Raw genomic sequence first — 7,448 nt, 5'->3', positions numbered from 1 at the left:
TGCCACCAAGGTGCTGAGCCCCTGGCCTCAGCCACCCGCCCTACCTGCCTCCCCATCCCCCCAGGCGATTCAGCCCTGCTGGGAGAGAGCTGCCACGGCTTCCCATGTGGCACAGGTCCCCTGGGGGCTGGAGATCCCACTCCCGTCCCCCCAGTCACCGGCACAGGAGCCTCTCCAGCTCCAACTCCCCCCCTCCACGAGCAGGGCCCCCCGAGGTCTGCCCCTGTGACTTGTACCCCATCCAACTCACTTCTGTCACTTTTCAAGCTGGCAGAGTTCCGGCTGCAGGAGGTGTTGGTTTGGGAGTCCTGCTTACAAAGGTGCCCTCCAGTTTTCTGCTAGAAAGCTTCTATATTTCTAGTTCCTGAGAGCCAGGTTAGTGGCAAAGCCACTGGGGATAAGCAAAGGATTCCAGGTGGTGTGATACAGTCCCAGCCTGCCCAAATGGTTCCTTTCACATGTACTCATGTGCACGCGCAAACACACACCCATGTCTCCCTTCCTCCCTGAAAGCAGTAAGTTGACAGCTCTGTAGGGTCATCACAGAACCCCTTGTTGTGTTGATATTAACAGTGGTTCTGCAGGTTACCTTGGCAATGTGTGCATTGCTTTTTTTGGCTTTTAATGTACAGTCAGTATTATAAATTTTCTGGTTTGAGTTTTGTAACTTTGTAGCATTTTAGATAATGTTGTGTTTGTACTTTGTTGTGTAGAGTAAAAGAATTGTGCTGAATAAACCTAGGATTAGAGTGCAAAAACAACAACAAAAAATGAATCCAAATGTCCATCAAGCGGAGAGTGGATGGTATTTGTGTCCGTCAGAATCCCAGATGCCTCTACCAGAGAGTCCGTGTGACTTTATGGGTGCTGAGCCTTGTTGCTTGGCTGGGCCACTAACTAAGTTGTCATCCATGGAGACATGGTCTCAGGATCAATGAGCAACACCAGGAACTTCAAGTTTGACATAGGTTGGTTGGGATCGGATACACGTCGAAGGGACACTGCTCCAACCTTCCATCATCTCAGTGCAGCTGTTCTGGGAGCTGTCCGCGTTGCCGCCAGCATCAGGAGACTTGGACTTGACACCCTTCCCTTGGCTGTTGGCGAGGAAGACTTCCTGGAAGTGTGTGGTCTCCAGGGTGTTTGGACTTCCGCTCAGATACCGGATCCTCCGTGTCCCCCATCACTGAGGAGGAAGAGTCGTTGGTTAAGCCATTGCTCTCCACGGAACCCATTTCTCTGCTGCTCTGCAGCATCAGGACAAGAGTAGTGAGACCCGCCTTCACTGGGACATCTAGGGGTGCCAGCGTGGCCAACCCTAGAGAAGGTGATGACAAGTAGGTGCCGGGAAGCCGCTCGGAGACCTTCAAGGAGCTCCTGGGGGCCTCCTGGGCGCAGACTTCATCTACATTGATGACTTCGACAACATCCCTATGACAGAGGGCGCCATTTCCCCTGATCATCCTTGGCTCAGGACCCATAACGTTACAGGGATATTCCGGCAGAGGCATCTGAGAATCTGACCGCCCATGTGCATTCAAATGTTGGTAAACTTCTTCCGGCAGATCCGGCATGAATGCTGCGTCTTTACCCACGTGTTGGTTGGGTAGACCCCGAGGTGCGTCTTCAGGCTGCCTTTGGTGGAGAAGGCTGGATCACAGACCTTACACTGGAACAGCCTCTCCCCGGTATGAGTACAGTGACGCCTCTCGAGGGAGCTTTCGCAGCTTAGGACAGGGTAGCAAAGGAGACATTCGTTGGGGTTGATGGTGGTCTTGTGGATGTTCTCTACCAGCTGCTGCAGTTTCAGGGTCTCTGACCCCAGCTCCAGTGTCCCACTCCCTTGGAAGCCACCAACCAAGGGGAGTTATGGTTTCCTTCCATCCCAGATAGGACGAATCCATCCTCGCTTTCTGGAGAAGGCCTGGAGTGCAGGCAGTTAAGGCAGTGAGCCATCCATGAGATCCTTGGGGTTAGTCCCAGAAGAGAGATTCTGAGGAATGGACTGAGTTGGGGGTACAGTATACTTACTTCTGCAGTGATGGGTATGCAGGTAAATGGACAAGGTCTGTGGTCTATTTAGGGGCCTGTTTTGTATTCTCCCAACCCCGAACCCAGTTTTCTTTTGTTTTTTTAAAGTACTTTTCTTTAAAGCCACAGTTGTAGAATTTCAAATTTTTTTCAACCTTGGAACCTTAAATAGGATGCTTTTGACTAGACTGATTTTAGTCACTAGAGAGTCAGTGCTGCTTATTTAACCACAGTTCAGGTGGTGCCCCAAGAGCGCCAAGATCTTCCAGATGCTTTCCAGATGCCTTCTTCTCCCTAAAACCAGAAGAGGTGAACACCTGAGCAGAGAATCTCAGATGACATAGCTTAGCTCACCAGTGCCTACCCTGTTGAAGAGCTGGGTGTCCATTCTTGAAGAAAGAAACTCAAGGAAGGGTGTCTTTTCTTACTACATATACTAGTAAGTACATGTACTAATTTGTACCAAAAATGCCCTTGATTGTGACTAAATGCCAAATGATTATGAAGATTTTTTTTCTGGTATTGCATGAATGCTACCAAGTTGGAACAGGCAAGTACTAGATGTGAAAGCTTTAATTTATCTACCTCATTCATGTGTCATTTTTTAAGCGATTAGTCTCTGTTTTCCTATTTGATGATTGCTGAACTGCTCCTAGGCCCTGTGGGAAACCTAAGAGTTGATATATTGGTGGGAGCAGCTGGAAGTTCAAGATATTGTTGTGAATTCCTTTTTTTCTTAATTCCTTTTCTATACAGATGATATTAAGCAGACAACAAAGCATTACTTTTGAGGATTTAACAAGGAAGGAGAAAGACTCACGTTTCTGGGTGGAGAAGTCTTTACCCCTCTGTGTTTAAGAGTGGATCATGACTGTTCTCAAGTCTGTCTTTCAATAATGGCACTTGACTTTAGAATCCAAAGAAATTTTTTGTTTTGCCAAGTTGTGCCTTTCCTTCTGGAATTGTAAGTGAACACAATGGTAGTCCCCATTCACACTGTGAAGTGGCTATTGTTACAGAAAATACATCAGAAGCTTTCTCACTTGTTAAGTTAATAATGTCTTGTGAATGTATGATTTACAGAGAAATCCCTATAGTTTTTACCTGCTGGTGCTGTCTGTCAGAGAATAAATTTGGGATGGTTCTTTTTTTTGTTGTTAATACATTTATTCTCATTTTGCTCTTGTATTATTCCACCTATCAAGGAAAATAGAAATTGTTCAAAAACTCTACCAAAGATTTTTCAAAGATTTAAATAATTAATTCAAATCTATGGGGAATCTAAAGTTGAAATTTTAACCCAGGAAGCAGCCATTTCATGTCTTTCTGTGTATCTGACCACCCATCCTAAAGTTATGCAAGTAATTTTCCATATAATTTTGTTTTATTTTTTTTCATAGTCCTGCTTACTGAGTTAAATTCTTTTGTTCATTCATTTTTTTCCTTATTTATTATTGTCTCTGAACCTGGGTCTAGAAATGAGACTTCTCAGAGCAGTGGCTTTGGATAGCTATTCTCCTGGGATTTCTAGCACTTACAACCTTGTCTGGCATGTAATAGGAGTACAGGAAATAAGTGTTGGTGCAGTTGATATTTTTTGAAATGTGTACATGGACAGTGTCACGAAATATTATATGAAAGGGGGTTCTCTGGTTCAATAACTTTAGGAAATCATATATCTTACATTTCTTCATGGTGACATTCAATGTACTTTAGCCTATTAAGGGCTGAGTGTGTTGATTGCTCAGTCGTGTCCAACTCTTTGTGACCCCATGGACTGTAGCCCACCAGGTTCCTCTATCCATGGATTTCTCCAGGCAAGATTACTGAAGAGGGTAGCCATTCCCTTCTCCATGGGATCTTCCTGACCCAGGATTGAACCTTAGCAGATTGTGGAAATGTTTCGTGGACCTGAATTCCCAAGTCTCCAATTCCTCCTAGGAGACACAATGGAATAGCTCATGGTGCTATTCTGCTTACCCTGGAAGGGGTCTTTTCTGGTGTTCTTCAAGCCTCTTACATGTCACTATGAAACCTCAGCCTAATCACCTTACACTGGTGCAAAAGTTACTTTTTGCAAGCTGAAGCTCCTGGATTTCACATCCAAGCTTAGGATAAAATTGCTTCCCATAGCCCCATCAATAGCAAACTGCTTATAAATATGATCAGGCATCAAAACTGTGGCATTCCTTTAAACCTAGAGTGTAATGAGCAGTTGCAGGACATGCACAATTGTTTATGTGCAATGTCTGAAAACCTTTTTTAAAAAACAAACATTATGAATGTTTGGGAATCCCAGGGAACTAGTGTCACATGTAAATATTTCAAAAACACTTGGCTAGGCAATGCCATGAATGTATATACATTGACTGAATATTTGGGGTGAAAATACATTGACAGTGTCTCAATTTTCACTGATATATCATGTAAATGTAATCAGTGCCAATTAACTTCATACTTTTCAGGTCATCCTGACCTGGAGGTAAAAATTGGATCACTTTTTATTATTTGAGAAAAAAAAATCTTCAAGATATACAAAATTTTGGATTTCATTAACTTTTCCTTTTATATTGCAAAATTGAGCCATTTCATCACTTCCTGTCACTGTGCTGTAGGAAGGAGAAAGGCTTTATTCCATCACTCCCAAATTGGCATTGATTTCTCTCCTCCCTTATGAAATCCCAGAGGCTATTTTCCTTTATGTATTTATGGCAATCTTTCTGACCCATAGGCCAGAGCATTTGGCTAAACTTATTATTCTATGCTTTAGTTAATGAGTATAACCTTGCTGCAGAGGCAGAATGCTTCTAGGGGCTAGTTTCTCTAGCTTTTAGTCACAAATAATGGCGGCAGTGGAAGGTTTTGCATCATTACGGATAATTCCTCTGAGTTGATGCAGCATGCTGATTGCTTCAATAAGAGCTACAGTGAGAATGATTCTCAGAAATCATCTATTGCCAAAAGCACAGGAATGACCCAGGTCGAAGTATAGCCCACCACAAAGAGATGAGAGATTCCTTTCAAAGAGCAAGGCAGCGATGTACTGGGTACTTTTCATCTTTGCATTTTGTTGAGGGATCCAAATAGACCTGTGTACTTATTTCAAAGACTGTTTAGGTTCCTGAGAAGAGGGCAAAATAAGACACACAGTGGTCCCTTTGCATCAAATCACAGATTTTTTGAAGTCATCATGATCCTTTGTAGTTCACAGAAATGTCCAAAATATATGTTGGTTCTTTGTCCATAAGTATAGAGAGAATCTAACTCTGGTCTCAGCACGTTAACTTATTACATGATTTCCCAAACTAGGATTGAAAAACTGAACTAAAAATGAAAAGGTCCTCAGTGGCTGGTGGAAAACAAGATTAGTTTGGAATAACTCTAGCAGTTCTCCAATCTAAAGGTTTTTTTAAAGTTGCCATCCAAAATACCCTTATTCCAAATCTTGCCCTCTATAACTCCAGTCAGTCTGACATAGAAATATGCACACTGTGTTATGTAGGAAATGGATTTTTAAATTGATTGTTATTGGAATGAGAAAGAATGAGAGAGAGAGAGAGCAACATGATAATAGGGTGAAGGTCAGCCTATGTCACTTTCATGTTTTATTCTGAAAGGTGAGGATGTTATAGCATTTCCTTTAATGAGTTTCATGCCTGTCTTCCATATAGTACTTCCTTATACCCTTACAGATAGTTAAATAATATTATGAATGAATGTGATTCTTCTCATTTATCTTCAACAAAGTTCAATATACAGTCCTAAGTTCTCTTCTCCATTATTGTTCACTAATTAATATCAACAATGCATAGGCCATAAAATACTATCTATATAATTATGATTTTTTATTTCATAATCTGCACGTCCAGCTTGACCTCTCCTTAAAATGCTATCTCCTTTATTCAACCACTTACCAGACAATTTACATTTGGGAATATCAAAGGGTGTCTCAGACATATATGAAACCCAATACAAGCCAAGGTCAATTCCTGAACTGTGACTTCCCTATTGTTGTGGGTTGAATTCTGTCCCTTCAAAAATCCCATGTGGAAGTTCTAACAACAGTACCTCAGAATGTGAGCTTATTTGGAGATAGGGCAATTGCCAATAAACTCTCCCAGGTTGTTCAGTGGTAAACAGTCTGCCTGCAATGCGAGAGACCTCGGTTCAATCCCTGGGTTGGGAAGGTACCCTGGAGAAGAGACTGACAACCCATTCCAGTATTCTTGCCTGGAGAATTCCATGAAGAGAGGGACCTGGCAGGCTACAGCCCATGGGGTCACAAAGAGTTGGACATGACTGAGCAATTAACACTTCATTTAATTGTTTTAAGTTGCGATGAGGTCATACTGAGGTAAGGTGAGCCGCTCATCCAGTGTGATGGTGTCCTTATAAAACAGGGACATTTGGCCACACACACACAGAGGGAAAATGCCAGTGAAGATGAAGGCAGAGCTTCAGTTGATGTTTCCATGAGGCAAGGAGGGCCAGCAATTGCTAGCAAACAACTAGGAGTTACAGAAGAGGCAGATTCTTCCTCACAGGCCCCAGAAGGTGCGTATCCTGCGGATATCTTGAGCTAAGACTTCAAACCTCCAAACTGTGAGATGATAAATGTCTGCTCTTTAAGCCATTTAATTCATGATACTTTGTTCTAGCAGCCCTGGGAAACTAGTACATCTACCTACCCACCCCTCAAAATCAACAGTAACCGCTGAACAGAAAACAAATGAAACAACATCACTGTCTTTCAGTGCATCTTAATTCCTCAGGCTGGAATCCTAGGAGTCATTCTCTCCACTTACTAGCAAATCAAGATAATCCAGACTTCTTATGCATAAAGTTCTCTCACATATTTGAGAATTTATGCCCCACTTAAAATTTCTTTTTTCAAAGATGTGCAGCCCCAATTCCTTATGACTCATTTTGAAAGCACTCTTATTATTATTATCTTCACTACTATATATTCTCCAGTTTGTAAATTTTTTTTTTTAGTTTGTTAAAGTTCTTAATTAGAATCATTGATAAAAGGCAATCTACTGAATGGGAGACAATATTTGCATCACTTTACTAATAAGGGATTAATATATAAACTGTATAAATGGCACATACAGTTCAGTATCAAAAAATCCCACCTAACCAAGAAATGAACAGAAGACCTGAATTGACATTCTTCCAAAGAATATATACAGATGGCCAACAGGCACATGAAAAGATATTCAATGTCACTAACTGTAAGAGAAATGGGAATCAAAACCACAATGAGGTATCACCTCACACCTGTCAGAATGGCAATTATCAAAAAGTTTACACAGAACAAATGTTGACGAGGATGTGGAGAAAAAGGAGCACTTCTACATTGTTGATGGGGATATAAATTGGTTCAACCACTAGAAGACAGTATGGAGGTTCCTCAA

At 42.0% G+C, this 7,448-nt stretch overlaps 1 pseudogene; it reads right to left on the bottom strand.

Annotated features, from left to right (window-relative positions):
• Nucleotides 1–858: 858 nt before the first annotated feature.
• Nucleotides 859–2,419, bottom strand: LOC133049173 (sal-like protein 4; annotated as a pseudogene).
• Nucleotides 2,420–7,448: the final 5,029 nt, after the last annotated feature.

This window comes from Dama dama, chromosome 3 (assembly GCF_033118175.1).
Source record: "Dama dama isolate Ldn47 chromosome 3, ASM3311817v1, whole genome shotgun sequence".
NCBI classification, from domain to species: domain Eukaryota; kingdom Metazoa; phylum Chordata; class Mammalia; order Artiodactyla; family Cervidae; genus Dama; species Dama dama.
This window is presented reverse-complemented; position numbering and strand designations above follow the sequence as displayed.